The sequence below is a fragment of the Neophocaena asiaeorientalis genome, unplaced genomic scaffold (genome assembly GCF_003031525.2).
Source record: "Neophocaena asiaeorientalis asiaeorientalis breed wild unplaced genomic scaffold, Neophocaena_asiaeorientalis_V1.1 scaffold91, whole genome shotgun sequence".
Classification (NCBI taxonomy): domain Eukaryota; kingdom Metazoa; phylum Chordata; class Mammalia; order Artiodactyla; family Phocoenidae; genus Neophocaena; species Neophocaena asiaeorientalis.
In genome coordinates this window covers 457,538-476,685 of record NW_020173198.1, presented here as the reverse complement: position 1 = coordinate 476,685, position 19,148 = coordinate 457,538, and the positions used below count along the sequence as shown (strand labels likewise).

General features: G+C 44.7%; 1 pseudogene; it reads left to right on the top strand.

Moving 5' to 3' along the window:
• Positions 1 to 15,977: 15,977 nt before the first annotated feature.
• Positions 15,978 to 16,532, top strand: LOC112399410 (60S ribosomal protein L17 pseudogene; annotated as a pseudogene).
• The last annotated feature ends 2,616 nt before the right edge of the window (positions 16,533 to 19,148 follow it).

Below are 19,148 nucleotides of genomic sequence, written 5' to 3'. Positions count from 1 at the left end.
GCCATGGCTCACGGGCCCAGCCGCTCTACGGCATGTGGGATCTTCCCGGACCAGGGCATGAACCCGTGTCCCCTGCATCGGCAGGCGGACTCTCAACCACTGCGCCACCAGGGAAGCCCTCCATGGGCAATATTTTAATGGAGGAGAGTCCAGTAAACACCATGTCTGATAAAAAATAACCCGCTCAACTCTTGAAATGTCCCCCTCTTCACCCTCCATTTTCTCCTTTCCTGATCTCTTAGCATCAGATTTCACTGAACACCTCTGGATACAACCGTCTTCCTTCCACTCTTTGGTCTTTTCAATGTGTTGTCTTGCATTCCGTGTTTTTTCAATCTTGTGTCTAGAGCTAAAAGTTAGGTTTCATTTGGGCTGAGGGAAAACATAGAAAAGCAGACAAATTATTTCAACCTTCACTAACATTAGCTTCAAAATTCTTTGAGGGTTTACCCCCTTTCCCGTCTGTTCCCTGTGTGGTGGCCACTGAAGTCTTCTAGAATAGTAACAGTTAATGCTCTCCTCTGGTTGACTATTTTTCTTTTACTTCAAGAGGAAAGTAACTTTAACCCTCTTTTTTTTTTTTTTAAGGGAATGAGCTCGTTTCAGAGAGAAGTGCAAGGAAAAGCACAGGGTGACACAATACCCGAAGGAGAGGCCTACAACAGGGTGCATGGGATCTAGCGCACGTGAGGAATCACACTCCAAGCAGAGAAAGGACAGGAGGAGAAAAGACCCTGTACTAGGGAGGCGTCTGGCCGGAACCTTGCCTGCTCTTGGCCTTGGCTTCTCCCTAGGGGTTCTTCCAGGCCCACAACTGTCCCCACTGACCCTCAGCCAGATCTGGACCAGCACTGTCCTCTTTCACTGCTGTGTACCAGTACCGTGTGTGCCTGGGGCTGACCTTGACTTCACCCTGGACTTGGGGGGCCCCCTGGAGGCCCCCTGGGGATGTCACTTGGCATGGCCACCCAGCTCAGAGCGCTCGATTAGGACTGGCAGGTGCCTCCTGGGTTGGACCCCCAGGGACCTGCTGGCTGTGGTGCTGGGCAGTCATTCTGGATGGCCCAGTCCTCACTGCCCTCTCCAGCCATCAGAGGGATCAGGACAGGACCTCACAATCCCTGAGGCTTGTCTGGCCACTTCTACCCCTCCTCGATGGGCCTAGTCTCTACTCACCTAACTAAGAATAACAAATGTGTTTTCAGGCCTCTGTGGAGAGAGTTGGGAGCGGGCCGAACCATCGCAGCCTTTGCCCTCCATTGCAAACAGAGTGCAGAGCCTCTTGGAGCAGGAGCTGGCGCTGCTCAAGGGTTTGCACAAACACAAAGTTGAGAAATCCTGCTTGCTGGGGGGTGTGTGAGAGGCAAAGGGAACTGGTTGTCCCTGTAGGAGGAGACACTACTGTGTTGGTTTCAGCTGTTCCTTGTTGGACCCCTTGTGGGAATGGTTGACCTAAGTGTCCCTCTTCTCTCTCTACTTGGTGAGTAATTTAGCCTCTGTGGAACCTGATTTCCTCATCTTTGAAATTAGGGATAAGACTACATGTTCCTCAAGATCCTTTTCATCTTGGCCATTCTATGAGTTAATTAGTTGATTGGTTTTCCAATAAGCACACCCCCCAAAACAGTGCTGTGGTCGTGAAGGTAGGTATTAATGTATTCCTATAATCTTGGATTCATCCAAAATGAGGGGGAAGTACTTGAAGGAAGGGACCTTCCTCCCCTCCTTCCTCCTTTCCTTCCTTTTTTCCTTCCTTCTTGGCTTCATTGCTTTTTGATAACCTTAATTACCTTCTACAATCTTATGTCTTTTGACACTAAAGTTGACGTTTATGAACAGCCGTTTGAGCCAGGTCTTGTGGATAAGTGAGGGTCAAACATGATGCCATAACTTTGGCTACGACAGTTTCCCAGAGAACGTGCTGTAAACTCTGAAATGCTGTCTGCCAGTCACTGAGCCACAGTTCAGACATCTTGCCAAATTCAGAATTACACATGAAAAATATCCTTCGTGTGAAAGGAGTAAAGCACAAGGGCCTTCCCTTTCTTTTGATCCATTTATTTTCTTGGTTCTGGAATTTTTAACTGCTGACTTTGATGACTGGTTCGGTTGTACTAGACACTCCCACTGCTGCTTTCTTTAACACTTGCTGATTTGTCCAGCTCCTTTGAGAGATCTTTGGTGTTTTATATGTCAAAATACGTGGACTAATAATTGCAGAAACATTCTACATATTCCAGGTTACTTTAAAAATTAGACCAAATCTTTATTTGTAATTTACCTTTCAGCTTTTGCGAAAGCAGCTAGCCGTCATTTAAAGAGAATAGAATCTTCTGACCTTTCCACCATTTTCGCAGGTTGTAAGGTGCCTGCACGGGCATGGGTGAACATCATAGGCAGATGGTTTCTCGTCCAGTATGACTAGGAGACCATTTCTAACCATGTCATTGTGCAGATGTAGAATGAGAAGCCGCTTGTCAGGGAGCTATATTGGGAATTCAGGCATCACGTGGGTGGCGGGATTTACAGGGCCTTTTCTTCTCAACCAGAAAATTCTGCATTTCCATGATTCTAGCCCCTTCCCTACCTTCTATACACCATCTGTAGGCAGCTTCTGACATGACTCCCAATAATCCTGCCTCTTGGTATTCACTCCCTTGTGTAATAGCTTCCTCTTAAGTGTGGGTTGGACCTGATTCCTGGATTCTAAGGAATAGAATACACAAAGATGATCGGATGTCACTTCCATGATTAGGTTACTTGCAAAAGACTGGGACTTCCATCTCACTACCACTTTCTTTTAGCTGGCACTCTCTCTTGCTCTCTCTGCTTGCTTACCCTGATGAAGCAAGTTGCTACCTGGGGAGGCTCAGATAGTAAGGAACTGAGGTTGATCTCTGGGCAACAGTCATCAAGGAACTAAGGCTCCCAGTCCAACCAGTGAGGAACTGAATCTTGCCAAAACCATGTGAGGAAGCTTTGAAGCAGCCCCTTCTCCAGTCAAACCTTCAGATAAGACTGCAGCCTTGGCTGAAAGCTTGACACAGCCTTGTGAGAAACCCTGAGACAGAGGACACAGCTAAGCTGTGGATTCCTGGGAATCTAGATTCCTGACTGAGAGAAACTGTGAGATAATGACTATTGTTGTTTTATTTTTATTTATTTATTTGGCTGCACCACGAGGCATGTGGGATCTTAGTTCTCCAACAAAGGACCGAACCCATGCCCTCTGCAGTGGAAGCACAGAGTCTTAACCACTGGACTGCCAGGGAAGTTCCAATAACTATTGTTGTTTTAAGCCACTAAAGGTTTAAGGTTTGGGGGTAATTTGTTATGCAGCAGTAAATAACCAATACATCATTCAAGATTGTCAAAAACTGTCACTCTCTTAACATTGTTTTATTGACCAGAACTCCTTTTAGTGTATCAAGTGTTTTGCTTTTAGATTGAATTTGACTGAAATTTGCTATCAAAGGGGTTGGACTCAGTCATCTAGAAAGTTCCTTTCAGCTGTAATTTTCAGAGACACATTCTTTGCTCCAAAAAACAAGCATTCATTTTTTCATCCTCATGAAATAAGAAGGTTTAAGTGGGCACAGTTGCTTGTACAGGATTAACTGGCCAGCTGTGCAGAGGGCTGCTGGTGTGAGCGGATTCAGGGGCAGGGAGTGCAGTCGTGACCCCTACAAGCTCCTTTGCAGTAGCTCCTTTACAGAACAAACTGTACTTCAGCAGTTCTGTTCCTGAACTGAACTGTCCCGTAGCATTTTTAATTAATTAATTAATTAGTTAGTTAATTTTTGGCTGCGTTGGGTCTTTGTTGCTGCGCGCAGGCTGTCTCTAGTTGCGGCGAGCGGGGGCTACTCTTCATTGCAGTGTGCGGGCTTCTCACTGTGGTGGGTTCTCTTTGTTGCGGAGCACTGGCTCTAGGCACACAGGCTTCAGTAGCTGTAGCTCACGGGCTCAGTAGTTGTGGTGCACGGACTTAGTTGCTCCAGGCACGTGGGATCTTCTCGGACCAGGGCTTGAACCCATGTCCTCTGCATTGGCAGGCAGATTCTTAACCGCTGCACCACGAGGGAAGTCCCGTAGCCTTGTTAAAGATACTCTTGTGACTCCTTTTTTCTTTCTTCTTTGAGAACAAGTGCCTGAGTCCTCACTTGTCTTGTTCCTTTGAGGACATTGAGACAAAGAGAGGTTAAGTGACCCACTCCTGGACAGATCCTGGAATCCTCCCTCCTTATGGCTGGGCATCCCAACCTTGAAGTATCTTCATTGAGAAATGAACTTCCCTGAGGATGGTGATGATGCTACCAGCACACCCTGAATCATCTGACTTGGACATTTCATGCTGCTACCTAAATTCTCTAGAGTTGTATGAAAGTGATATCGTCAGCTTTAACCTATTTTCCCTCTCTCTTTTTCTATTTTCCCTATTTTCTGCCCCTTTCTCCCTCTCTTTATACCACCTTCCTGTGTCATCTGCTATGGGTAAAGACAAACAAACATTGTTTGTTTTAAAAAAACCTAAGTTGATACATATATATATATATCAATTAAAAATTTAGGGACTTCCCTGGTGGCACAGTGGTTAAGAATCCGCCTACTAATGCAGGGGACACAAGTTCGAGCCCTGGTCTGGGAAGATCCCACATACCATGGAGCAACTAAGCCCTTGAGCCACAACTACTGAGCCCATGTGTCACAACTACTGAAGTCCGCACGCCTAGAGCCCGTGCTCTGCAACAAGAGAAGTCACTGAAATGAGAAGCCCGCGCACTGCAATGAAGAGTAGCCCCAGTTCGACTCAACTAGAGAAAGCCCGCATGCAGCAACAAAGACCCAACGCAACCAAAAATAAATAAATAATTTTTAAAAAATGTAAACAAACAACGAATTTCAGAATTCTTTCCTTCTCAACCCCAGACATTCTAACAAGCCTTGATGGCCCCTATTTTGAGGTTACGTACTGTGGCCAGGACCTGGGCAACAGGTCTCCTGGTGGCTTGTGGAGGTTGTTGTGGACTAACAGGTTTCCTAGGGCCTGTCTCAGCCTGTGAGTAAATAGAAGGTCACGTCAATAGTTATGAACATCCCAAATGTCTCTGGGTCTTAGCCTCGCCTGCTGTCATAGGATCTTCCTCCTGCCTCCTCCTGCCCTTGGAGGGAGTCTTCTAGTGTGTCTTATTGGTACTCCTGAGAACTGGCAGGTTTGTTACCCCAGGGCATCACCATGTTCATTCCCCCTGCTCTGGCCTCCTTGGTTAATGCCCACAGCCCCTTGGCAGGCCTTACGTCTTCTGAGCCAGGGCATTCTCATAGCGCTGGTGTCCTTGCTGAGGGCACTGTGCTCTGAAGCTTCTGAAGTTAAAAAATGCTAAAAGTTCCAGTACTGGTCGAGGCACTATGGGCAAGCATCACAATCAACTGTGACTAATTTAAAAAGAACAGAAATTTATTAAAAGGATATTGGATAGTTTGCAAAGTTGCTGTATGGTCAGGGAAAACATGATGGGAAGCTCTATAGGCAGCAACAAGGGCCCAGGTCCTGTCTGAGGGCTGCTCTGGTGAAGACACCCCTCCCTGATGCCCTAGCTGGACACCTGGCCTGCCCCCCTACTGGCGCCAGAACCCTGTCACTGTCACCTCCAGAAACTAATGCTGCCGTTGCATCTACCGTCCCTGACACAAGGCCTGTGGGTCTCCCCACACCCTCCTCTGTGGAAATATTGGGCTACCTGCCAGAGTTTGGGATTGTGGCAATAATTACACTGAGGCAGTGACAGCAGTGGATTGCAGCCAGTCCTGTGCGGTCCACTCATTGGCATCTCTGAGAAGTTATGGGAACCAGTGGCTGCAGGGTCTTGGCCCAGCCAACAGGGACACTAGCCATGGTGGAAGATATACAGACAGTGACAGTGATTAGGGAAATAGAGGCCAGAGGCAGTGGTGTACTTGAACTCAGGCACTTCTGAGGACCTAGGAGGGCCATGACTGCATAGTCCTGGTTCAGTGAGCAATGGAAATATTGATGATAGTACCGGTGCTAATAATAGCTAGTGTTTATGCAGCATGCCAGATACTATTCTAAGTGCTTTCCATGTATTTATTCACTTAGTCCTCACTACGACACTATAAGGTAGATACTACTATTATCCTTCTTTTACAGATGAGAAAGTTAGGCTTGGATAGAGGTTGTTATGTTGCAGATTGGGATTTCCAAAGATTTCCAAAGCTGCCACCACATTGCCTAACCCACATGTTATTCTGCTATGTGCCCTTGATTCTCCTACCTGAGCGATGATCCACCATCCTGAGCGATGGTGTTTATTCCCCTCTGCTTGAATCTGGGCAGGCTTCTGACTCTCCTGTAACCTACAGAATGCAGCAGAAATGGGGCAGTGTGACTTCCAAGGCTAGGTCAGAAAGGGAGATGCCCTTTTCAACTTGTTTACTGGAACACTTATCCTGAAGCCCTGAGCTGCCATGGAAGGAGTGGCCTGAGGAAGCCATGCTGTGAGGAAGCTCAAACTAACCCACTTGGTATGACCACATAGAGAGGTCCTGAAACTACATGAAGAGGGAGAGTGAGAGATACCCAGCCAGCCCTTGCTTCTCCTTCCCCCTACTGCCCCAATTCTAACCCCTGTCTGATTTCAACCATATGGGGAGATGCTGCATCAACCAAGCCCTTCTTAAACTCCCAACCCACAGAAGCCTTGAGAAATAACAAAACGTTTGTTGCTGTTTTAAGCCACTAAGTTTTGGGATAATTCGTGAGGCAGCAATAGATAAGCAGCAGTAACTTACCCCCCTTGTTAAGTAATGGAGCTGAGATTTGAACTGTCAATGTGGCAAATAAAAAGACAACACACGCATACCCAAAGACACTTTTTTTGAGATCTCCAGATAAACCTGGGAGGAGAACTGATTATTGCACAATCATCTGGTGTTCAAAATTCACAAGCCTCAGTTACAATTTTAATGTAACCTTGTTTTTATTTGCACACATTGATGAGGTCTGGGAAATTCAAATTACACAGCAAAGTCAGACTTTTTCTTTTAAAAAATATGTCTGGCTTCTCTCTAGTGGGTGAATGACCAGTGTTGAAAGTGCTTCTCAAAGACTCGCCCTGGAGGGAAGGGGCTGGTTGAAAAATGTAGATTGCTGAGTGCCCCCCAGATCTCTGAATCAGAATCTCTTGGTGGTACGACCAGGAATCTGAATTTTTTTTTTTTTTTTTAAGCGGTACGTGGGCCTCTCACTGTTGTGGCCTCTCGCGTTGCAGAGCACAGGCTCCGGACGCGCAGGCTCAGCGGCCATGGCTCACGGGCCCAGCCGCTCCGCGGCATGTGGGATCTTCCCAGACTGGGGCACGAACCCACGCCCCCTGCATCGGCAGGCGGACTCTCAGCCACTGTGCCTCCAGGGAAGCCCGGGAATCTGAATTTTTTTTTTTTTTTAAGCGGTACGTGGGCCTCTCACTGTTGTGGCCTCTCGCGTTGCAGAGCACAGGCTCCGGACGCGCAGGCTCAGCGGCCATGGCTCACGGGCCCAGCCGCTCCGCGGCATGTGGGATCTTCCCAGACTGGGGCACGAACCCACGCCCCCTGCATCGGCAGGCGGACTCTCAGCCACTGTGCCTCCAGGGAAGCCCGGGAATCTGAATTTTTAACAACACTTCAGGTGATTTTTGAGCACATTAGAATTTGAAAACAGCCGCTCTAGGGCCAACATCATTTAACCTGGAGAATATTCAAGATAGGGGTACTAATTAGCCTCCCCAGGAAAGCCATGCACTCATTAACCCTCCAATCAATATTACTGCCAGAATTTGTCTGATTGTAACGATCACCTAGAGGATTTGACAGAAGTACACATTCCCAGGTCTCTCCTCTGCTGGGCATCAGAGAAGAAGCAAAGCCCAGGAATGTGCACTTTAAATTAGTTGTTAAGGGAATTCCCTGGCGGTCCAGTGTTTAGAACTCTGCGATTTCCCTCCCGAGGGTGCAGGTTCAATCCCTGGCGGGGGAACTAAGATCCCATAAGCCGTGCAGTGTGGCCCAAAAAAAAAAAAAAAAAAGTTAAATGTTCTTCTAAGTAACTACACAAATTTATGTGTTTCATGGAGTTATTGAAATACAGATCAGTTAAATTTTGGATAGCATTTGCCCAATATGATAAATTTAGTTTTCAAAGAGCAGTTTAGTCCATCACCTAGTCTATTATTTTTATTTTACCTTTCATGTACTTCTCTTTCTTTTTCATGGAGTCAATAATTGTCTTTTTTAAGCCATCACTTCTGGAAGAATTAAATTTCACTGAATGCTTCATTTTTCTTTTACCCATAGAGACAAGGATTAAGATTACGATAATTAGCATTTATTGGGCACTTACTGTGTGCCAGCCACCATGCATTTAATCCTCCTCAGACACTTTGAGACAGGTACTATTGCTATCTCCTTGGCCAAAAGATTGCTAGAAGAAGCCTTGTTCCTAACACACAAGCCTTCTAAAAAATATTTTCTATACCAGCAAGAAAGGACTGCCAACTAAATTATGAGAGAAGGTAAAGCCTTTTGTTAATGATTTTTGAATAATTTATTCTTGGGCTTCCTCTGAATTGTTGAGGAGTTCACAGAGTATCTTGGAAAGCCTCTAATTAGGAAGTTTTAAAATAAACAAAGGATAAACATTCATAGGAGTTATATTTGAAGGCTTTTTTTTTTTTTTTTTTTGGTGTGTTAGTTTCTGCTTTATAACAAAGTGAATCAGTTATACAGATACATGTTTTTAACACCTGATCCTGAAACCGAGCAAAGGGCTTATGTGTCTGCGGTGCAGAAAGCCAAACTGCCAGCAGAAGTTAGCAGCAAAGTACGGAATTACTGCAATTACAGGGCACCAAGCAAGGGAGTGGGAGACAAGCCTCAGATCCACTCCAACCTGGGCTTTGAGTTTGGGGATTTTTTAAAGGGGAAGAACAAAAAGGCTGAGATTAGTCATCATCTTGTGACATTTTAAAAATTGAAGTACGTATATTTGATTGACAATATTGTGTTAGTTTTAGGTGTACAGCAAAGCGATTCAGTTATATATATATTTTTTCATATTATTTTCTGTTATAGGTTATTACAAGATATTGAATATAGTTCCCTGTGCTATACAGTAAATCCTTGTTACTTATCTATTTTATATATAGTAGTTTATATCTCTTAATCCCATACTCCTAATTTATCCCTCCCTCCCTCACTTTCCCCTTTGGAAACCATACGTTTGTTTTCTATTTCTGTGAGTCTGTTTCTTTTTGTATATAGATTCATTTGTATTATTTTTTAGATTCCACATATAAGTGATATCATATAATTTTGTCTTTGTCTGACTTACCTCACTTAGTATGATATTCTCTATCACATTGCTGCAAATGGCAGTGTTTCATTCTTTTTATGCCTGAGTAATATTCCTGTGTGTGTGTGTGTGTGTGTGTGTGTGTGTGTGTGTGTGTATCACATCTTAAACCAATCATCTGTTGATGGGCACTTGGGTTGTTTCCATGTCTTGGCTGTAGTAAATAGTGCTGCTATGAACATTGGTGTGCATGTATCTTTTTGAATTAGAGTTTTCATTGTTTCTGGATATATGCCCAGGAGTGGGATTGCTGGATCATATGGTAACTCTATTTTTAGTTTTTTAAGGGAACTCCATGCTGTTTTCCTTAGTGGCTACACCAATTTTCTGTGACATTTCTTCCTTTTTCTTTCTTTCTTTCTTCCTCTCTCTTTCCCCTGCATCGGCAGGCGGACTCTCAACCACTGCGCCACCAGGGAAGCCCTCTCTTTCTCTTTTAAGAGAAGTAAGCCTTTATTTCCTTGTTTCACAAATAAACCTAGCTGAGTTGGTTGCTTTCTGTGACATTTCTTAATCATAGTTTTGGGAGTCAGGATGTATCTGGTGTATGATTCACTGGCCAGGCGGCCCATGGCTTGGGGCCTGTTAGCTCATCTTGCTGTGGAGAAACAGCCTGGGTTCGTACATTAAGATGATATCTATGATAACAATTTTAGAACCTTAACGATGTTACTGACAATAGCCATTCTTGTCATCTGACTCTGATGAGTGTTCAGTTAGCAGAGGATTGAGGTCAGAGGGGACAAGAAAGGGAATAAAGTTTTGGAGAGAGATTAATCATAGACTCCATAAGGGAACTCACTTTTAGGGGGGTTGGGTTTCACTCCCACTAGGAATTCAGCAAGTTGGCAGGGGTTATTTATTGTCTTCCTTTAAACAGAAAGCACGCACATCGGTTAGCTCAAAAGTGTTCTCATCCTCATATAGTGTAGAAAATATATGCAAGAAGAGATAGTGTGCTGTGCAGGGAGGGCCAGGTGCAGCTTGTATGTGGCTTCACTGCTGGCTGGAGTGTGGACCATGGACAAATTAACTCATCTCTTTATGGGTGGCATATGACCCTCCTCGGAGAATCTCAGAAATTCTTAGGGAGGGAACCCTGCAAAGTCAGGGCTTGCTACCGTCACGTAGATTGAGTATTTAAGGTGATAGACTGCGGGAGAAAAGAGAGACATTTAGGTTAACCAAGCAGGACGAAAAATGGCCTTGAAATAGCCATGAAGATCAGGGAGATGTCCCAACCTGTCTCCTGCTGGGACAATGGGGAAAACGTTGATTAGGACACAGCAGGCCTCTAGGGAGAGAGTAGAAGGAAAGAAGGGTGTTTCAATTACTCTTACTTCATAATGTACAAACCCAAAACTTTAGAGGCTTAAAACAATAATCTTTTTTTTTCATGGTTCTGGGAGTTGACTGGGTTCCTCTAGGTGGTTTGCACTTGGGTCTCTGATACTGTTGCTGTGGCTGAGTCTGGAGTTATCTTAAAGGCTTCTTTAGTCCCATGTCTGGCGACTGATGTTGGCTGTCAGTTAAGACCTGCAGCTGTTGGCTCAAAGACCTAAATGCAGCCTCTCCATGTGTCCTGGGGCTCCTCACAGCATGGTGGCTGGCTTCAACAAGCAAGCACCCCAAGAAGACCATGGAGGAATGGTTTATGATCTGACCTCAAAAGGCACAGAGCATCATTTCTGCCACAGTCAGACTCTCAGATTTAAGGGGAAGGAACATAGCCCCAGACTCTGGATGGGAGCAGGGCCAATATCACAGTGAAGAAGAGCACGTAGGATGGGAGATCTTATTGCTGCCATCTTGGAAAACGCAATCTGCTATAATACAGAAGAACAAAGAGCAGAGTATAGGTGTTTAAGATTTCAGAAATCTGGCCATTCAAAAGGATCACAAGGACCACTCCTGTGGGCAGCTGAAGTAGAATGGAAGCAAAGGTCATCAGAGTTGAGGAAGATATGGGACAATGAGTCAGGAGAGTGGCATGGCCATTCACAAGGACACGGACATCCTCAGGAAAGTAGAGGACTTGAGAGAGGTGTGCTGAAGGCGGAGAGGTCAAATTCTATTATAAAGTCTTTCTTGAGTTTTTGCCTTTTGTTACCGGGTGGTGAAAAAAGTAGTCTCTGGGGGGAGAATTCCTCTTTTATTTGGAAAAAGATATTTGCTGTGGGCTTATTATTTGTGCAAAGATACTGATAGCTAACATTTTTTCAGTGCTCATTCATTCATTTAAAATGTACTTACTGGGTACCTACTCTGTGGTCAGGTCCTGTTCCAGATGCTGATACAGTAGCTAACAAAGCAGACAAAGATCTCTGCCTTTGGGGGGCTTACGTTCTAGTGGGAGAGACAGACATAAAAGAGATTTTTAAAAAATTAATATACATTATGTTACATGGTGGTAAATGCTAAGGAAAAAGAAATCTAAATTCTCTGTGTGTATTAGCTCATAGCACAGAAGCTAAGAGCATAGATCAGGAAGCCAGCCTGCTGGAGCTTGAATCCCAGTTCTACAACTTATTAGCTGTGTGATTTTTGGCAGTTTACTTAACCTCTCTGAGCCTCAATTTCCTTATCTGTAAAACATAGAAAACAATAATTCCTACATCAAAGGTTTTTGTTGGAATTAAATACAGGTAAATATCTTGAGAACAGGATGGCAGGGGTGAGGGCCTGGTGGGGAACGTCACCAGCTTCAGGGTTCCTACTGGAGCTCTGGGACCAAGTTTAGGCTGGGTGGTCAGGGTGGCCATGCTGAGATTCATGGATCTTGGGAGGAAGTGATCTCAGTGGAGCCTCAGGCTGCCCCAGCGTGGTATCTGGGATGGCAGTGAGCAGACGGAATTTCAGCAGACGTCAGCATTTAACCCTGGGTCCAGCCTACCACAGACCACAGGGATATATTGGTTTTTACATTGAGACAGGAACAGGGAAAGACCTTGGAACTTGGTTACATGCATAGAGTAGAATGGAAGGGGAGGGTTGGTGAAGAATCCATTCATACATCTGGGAACAAACAGAGCATCCATGTCAAATTGAGAGATGCCTTCTCAGAGAGAAGCCACACAGGCTGGTGGAAAGATGGGGAACACAAACCAGATTGGCCTGGGTACTAATTGAAGCTCTACCTCTTACAGTAATTGGGCCAGGTACTTAGCCCTGTGAGGCTTACTTTTCTCCCATGGAAACTGGAGATAATGACACCTACCTTGTACAGAGCTTATGAAATTTAAATATAACATATCAGAAGCCAACACAGTGCCTGGTATGTAGATGTGTGCTCAGTGGACGGCCTCTTCATCTGGTGGGTCGGCAGGTCATCTATGTACATAGGATGTTTACTAGTCCACTCCTCCTCCAGTGTTATAAAAAGAGCATTTCATCTGTGCTGACAATAATGAAATGATATCAGAATCCATTATCGCTTGAAAGCAAAAATGACACATCCATCCCCTTTCAATAGGATATTCGCTTTGAGTGGGATTTTCCCGAAGGACACTGGGAGGCTTGGGATGTCACAGACTCTGTTATAAAAAGATTTTTAGGGAATTCCCTGACGGTCCAGTGGTTAGGACTCTGGGCTTTCACTGCTGAGGGTGCGGGTTGGATCCCAGGTCGAGGAACTAAGATCCTACAAGTTGCGTAGTGTGGCCAAAAAAGAGAGACTAGCCAGCGACTGCCACACCTACAGCGTCCTGCTGTATCCTTGCTGTGACCTTTCTCAAAACTTGGACAGAAAATATACAGTGTTCTAACTCAGCAAAGCAAGTTTGGGGTCATGAACAAGCTTATAGAAGCCTCTTGGGATTTCTGGTTCTGGTATGATGGATTGAGCCAACACAGAAAATACAGAAATACAAATACAGAAATACGAGATAAAACCTTCTAAGAAAAAAAGCTTAGGGGATTCCCTGATGGTCCACTGGTTAGGACTCTGCCGAGGGCCTGGGTTGGATTCCTGGTTGGGGAACTAAAATCCCATAAGTTGCGTGGCAAGGCCAAAAATAAAAAATAAATAAATAAATAAATAAATAGGAGATCTTAAAAAAAAAGAAAGAAGAAAAGCTTAAACACACAGCTGAGCTCAGTAGGAAGAAAGGCACATCTCCAGGTGCTGATGAAAGGGACCCTAAACCCAGCCCCAGGAATGAAGTGCTGCAGCGGCAGTGGCCCGAGGGGATGTGGCCAGGGAGCTGACCCCGGAAGTTGGGGTGATAAACTGGAGTGGAGACTCCTCCCAGCCTGAGTCTGTCCTTCCAGTGAAAGAGAATGGTGGTGGGGGGGTGCTCTTCGGGAGCACAGGGGGAGGAGTTTCCTGAATGAGGTGGCATTTAAGCTGGTATCATTCATTCAGTCATCCATTCACCAAATAATTCTTAAGCGCGTGTTATTGTGCCAGGCACTACCCCAACTGCTGAGAATACAAAAGACCCAGCCACCGGCCTCACGGAATCTGCAATTGGCAGAGACAGACATTAAGTGAGCAATTACCACACAGAAGCTCTATGTACACATTTTTAAAAATAACAGGTTTTTTTTGTTTTTGTTTTTTGTTTTTTTGGCTGCAAGGCATGTGGGATCTAAGCTCTCTGACCAGGGACTGAACCCGCACCCCCTGCATTGGAAGGCGAAGTCTTAACCAGTGGACTGCCAGGGAAGTCCCTAAAAAATAAGTTTTATTGAGGTGTAATTCACATACCATAAAATTCACCCTTTTAGAGTGGTTTTAGCATATTCATAGAGTTGTGCTTCCACCACCACTGTCTAGATCCAGAATGTTAGATTACCCCAAAAGGAAACCCCATACCCGTTAGCAATCACTCCACATTTTCCATCACCCCAGCTCCTGGTTACCAGTAATCTAGTTTCTCTCTCTAGGGACTTGCCTACTCTAGATTTCATTTAAAAGGTGTGTTACATACATAAGCTTCAAGGATATATTGCACAACAGGGGGAATATAGCCAATATTTTATAATAACTATAAATGGAGCATAACCTTTAAAAATTGTGAGTCACTATTGCATACCTGTAACTTATTTAATATTGTACAGCAACTATACTTCAATTAAATAAATTAAAGTAATGACATAATACGTAGCCTTTTATGTTTGGGTCTGTCTTCTTTCATTTAGCATAATGTTTTCAAGATTAATCCATGTTATAGCATATATCAGTATTTCCTTCCTTTTTTTTTTGCCACGCTGTGTGGCTTGCGGTATCTCAGTTCCCCAACCAGGGATTGAACCGGGGCCATGGCAGTGAAAGCCCAGAATCCTAATCACTAGGCCACCAGGGAACTCCCCATTTCATTCCTTTTTATGGCTGAATAATAATACTCCATTGTATGCATATACTACATTTTGTTTATCCATTTATCAGTTGATGGGCATTTTTGACTATTATGAATAATGCTATGATGAACACTCATGTACAAGTTTTTGTGTGGACGCATGTTTTCAGTTCTCTTGGGAATATAGCCAGGAGTGGAATTGCTGGGCCATAGAGTAACTATGTTTAACATTTTGAGAAATTGCCAACCTGTTTTCTGAGGGGCTGCACCATTTTACATTGCTACCAGCAATGTATGACGTTTCCATCTATGTACAAGTTTTTTTTTGTTTGTTTGTTTGTTTTGGCCGCCCTGCGCGGCTTGCGGGATTTCAGTTCCCCGACCACGGATGGAACCAGGGCCCTCGGCAGTGAAAGCTCAGAGTCCTAACCACTGGACTTCCAGGGAATTCCCTATGTACAAGTTTTGAAGTTCACATTCTTGGATTGGCACAAAGTGACCTCCCAGAGTTGTGCCCACCAAGCACAGAAGGCCTCAGCTGCCTCTTGGCACTACAGAAAGGTTGATAAACCGCTTTACGGAGCAGAAGAGCTTCTTCTGGACAGAGACAAGGGCTGTTCCCTGTGAGCCCCCAACAGTGACAATCTCCCCCAGCATCCTCCCACAGCAGCTTCCTCCTGCTGGGTCTACCCACCTACCCCTTCCTGCTTCTGGGAAACTCACTTTCTTGTTTTTAGGAGAACTGGTTTTGCATAGACTCTCTTGTAGGTCTGGGGGGCGGCTGCTGTCTCTAGCACTCTTTCTTTTCTAGCTACAGGGCTCATGAGTGACCTGAGGCTGGTCGAGCTGCCTGAATTCTTCATCAGGATTTTAAAAATTGGATTTAAGGGAGGAGAGGCAGTCCCTTACAGGCAGGAGAAAACAAAGATGCAAATGGAGGAACTATGGGACCACTTTTCCTTCTATAGGCAAAAAACTGGCCTGAGCGAACAAAACTGACACAGAGGTAGGAAGTGGACAGAGAGAGTCTTGAGGGGGTTTGAATCCCTGGCCTAGTGAGCCAGATTAGTACAATAGAAGTGGGAAAGCCTTCAAGGAGAAAGCGGTATCTAAAATGTGGATAAGTAGGAGTTTGAAAGCTCCAAGGTGAAGGTAGTAGAATGTATATGAGGAATTCAAAGAAGTCTCTTCAGTTGTTCAGCAAAAAACACCATTAAGAAGGAGAAAGGGCACTTTTTCTGGTAAGCGGCCTGAGGTGACCTCTAAAAATGGTGTGCTATTCACTTGACCCAGAAAACCCCACAAAATCATGCAAATTAAGAAGTTCAGATCTTTGTGTTCACTTTAAGAACATTCATGAAACTGCCCAGGCCATTAAGGGTATGCATATCCAAAAAGCCACCAAGTATCTGAAGGATGTCACTTTAAAGAAGCAATGTGTGCCATTCCATCGTTACAGTGGTGGAGTTGGTTGGTGTGCCCAGGCCAAACAGTGGGGCTGGACGCAGGGTCGGTGACCCAAAAAGAGTGCTAAATTTTTACTGCACAGGCTCTAAAATGCAGAGACTAATGCTGAACTCAAGGGCTTAGATGTAGATTCTCTGGTCATTGAGAACATCCAGCTGAACAAAGCCCCCAAGATACGACATAGAACTTACAGAGTTCACGGTCGGATCAAACCATATATGAGCTCTCCCTGCCACACTGAGATGATCCTTACTAAAAAAAACCAGATTGTTCCTAAACCAGAAGAGGACGTTGCACAGAAGAAAAAGATATCCCAGAAGAAATGGAAGAAACAGAAACTTATGGCCCAGGAATAAATGTCACAGAAAAATTAAAAAGTTAAAAAAAAAAGGGGGAAACAGCAAGCCAAAGTATAGGAGAAGGTGGGACTTCCCTGGTGGACCAGTGGGAAGACTGCGCTCCCAATGCAGGGGGCCCGGGTTTGATCCCTGGTTGGGGAACTAGATCCTGCATGCATGCCACAACTAAGAGTTCGCATACTGCAACTAAAGAGTCCACATGCTTCAACTAAGTCTGCATGCTGCAATGAAGATCCTGCCTGCCACAGCTAGGACCCGGCACAGCCTAAATAAATATTTTTTTAAAAAAAGCATAGAGGATAACTGCAATACATATACTGACAAAGATTTGTATCCAGAATATATAAAGACTTTCTTTCTACAAACCAATAAGAAAAAGACGACCCATTTTTTAAAGTGCGAAAAAGGCTTAAGTAGGCACTTCACAAAAGAGAACATCTAAGAAGTCAAAAAGCATATGAAAGGAGCTCAGATTCGTTGGTCTTCAGGGAAAGGCAATTTTAAAACCACCACGATCCCTCTAGAGAGCTACCAAATTTTCTAAAACGGAAAGCACTGACCTTGCCAAGGATTGGTGAGGATGTGGGGTACCCAGAACTCTCATACTTTGCTAATGGGAGCTTAAATTGGTACAACTCCTTTGGAAGACTGTTTGGTAGTGTGGTGGCCCTGGTGGTACACCAGTCAGTCTCCCTTCAAGAGAGTCTGCTGCAAAGAGGCTAGCTGGCCAGTAGCCTCCAGTGGCTGGCTACACCTTTGGATGGATCACAACATTCATGCTGAGGCCATGCTCTCCCCAGGCTGCTCCCAGCCCATGACTGTGCCTGGCAGGGCTACTAGATAGGGGGTTACTCCTGCCTTGCTCCCTGTCAGCCTGGCTGAGACTGCAGAGCTTTCATAGTGGTCAGACCTGCTTTGTGATCTGGAGGCTCTCCATGCCTGTTCTTGTTCCCTGTCTCCTTTATCCTTCACAGGAATTGCCCCCTGTCAATCTCTTACACTTCTGATTTCACTTTGGCATCTTCTCCTTGGAGGACCTAAATTGACTGAGGCAGTATAACTAATACTGTCTGACTCTAGTTCTGCCCCTGGATGTATTCCCAGCAGACATGACTGCATACAGCCACCGAAAGACGTTTACAGAATGTTCACAGCAGCTTTATTCAAAATAGCTAACAACTGGCCAAATGTCCATAAACAGTGGACAGACTGGATAAATAAAATTGTGGTTAGTTATATAGTGGACTATTACACAGCTGTGTACAATAACATAGATAAACCCTCACAGACATAATGATGAGTAAAAGAAGTCAGATAATCAATAGATCTTATCAAGTCAGTAAAGGAATCCAGAAGGAGGGGACTACAGGAGAATGAGTCCACTCAGAAGTATGGAAACCACCAGAGCGTTAGAGAGTCGATCTTTTTGAGGACAGTGGTAGACAGGCTTTAAGATGATCCCAATGAGGGCTTCCCTGGTGGTGCAGTGGTTAAGAATCCACCTGCCAATGCAGGGGACACACGATCCCTGGTCCAGGAAGATCCCACATTGCTGCGGAGCAACTAAGCCCGTGCGCCACAACTACTGAGCCTGTGCTCTAGAGCCCACGAGCCACAACTACTGAAGCCCATGCCCTCTAGGGCCCACGTGCCGCAATTACTGAGCCCGCATGCTGCAACTATTGAAGCCCATGTGCCTAGAACCTGTGCTCCACAGCAAGAGAAGCCACTGCAATAAGCCCGAGCCCTGCAACGAAGAGTAGCCCCCGCTGCCACATCTAGGAATGAAGACCCAACGCAACCATAAAAAAAAAAAAATTCTTAAAAGAAAAAAGATGATCCCAGTGATTCCCCTTCTGGTATTCATGCCTTTGTGTAATCCCCTCCCTTTCAGTGTAGACTGGACCTAGGGACTAGCTTCTTTTTCTCCTCCAGTTTTATTGAGATATAATTGACATATAACATTGTGAAAGTTTAAGATGTACAACATGATTTGATATACATATATAGTGAAATGATTACCACAATAAGATCAGTTAACACACCCATCACCTCACATAATTACCGTTTTTTATTTTTGGCCTGGAGGGAGGGAATGAGAACATGTAAGATTTAGCAACTCTCTTAGCAACTTTCACATATACAATATTATTAACTATAGATACCATAGTGTACATTAGATCTCCAGAATTTATTTATCTAATAATTGGAAGTTTGTGCCCTTTGACCAACATCTCTCCGTTTTCCCCACCTGCCAGCCCCTGCCAACCACCAAACAATTCTGTTTCTATGATTTCAGCTTTTTTAGATTCCACATGTGAGATTGTATAGTACACTTGACCCTTGAACAACACAGGCTTGAACTGCACAGGTCCACTTATATGTGGATTTTTTTCAATACACACATAGGACAGTAATACATGACCCTTGGTTGAATCTGTGGCTGTGAAACCTCGGATATGGAGGGCTGACTGTAAAGTTATATTTGGATTTTCGACTCCACAGGGGGCTGGTGCCCCTAACCCCTGCCTTGTTCAAGGGTCAACAGTATTTGTCTTTCTCTGTCTGATTTATTTCATTTGTCATAATGCCCTCAAGGTTTGTCCTTGTTGT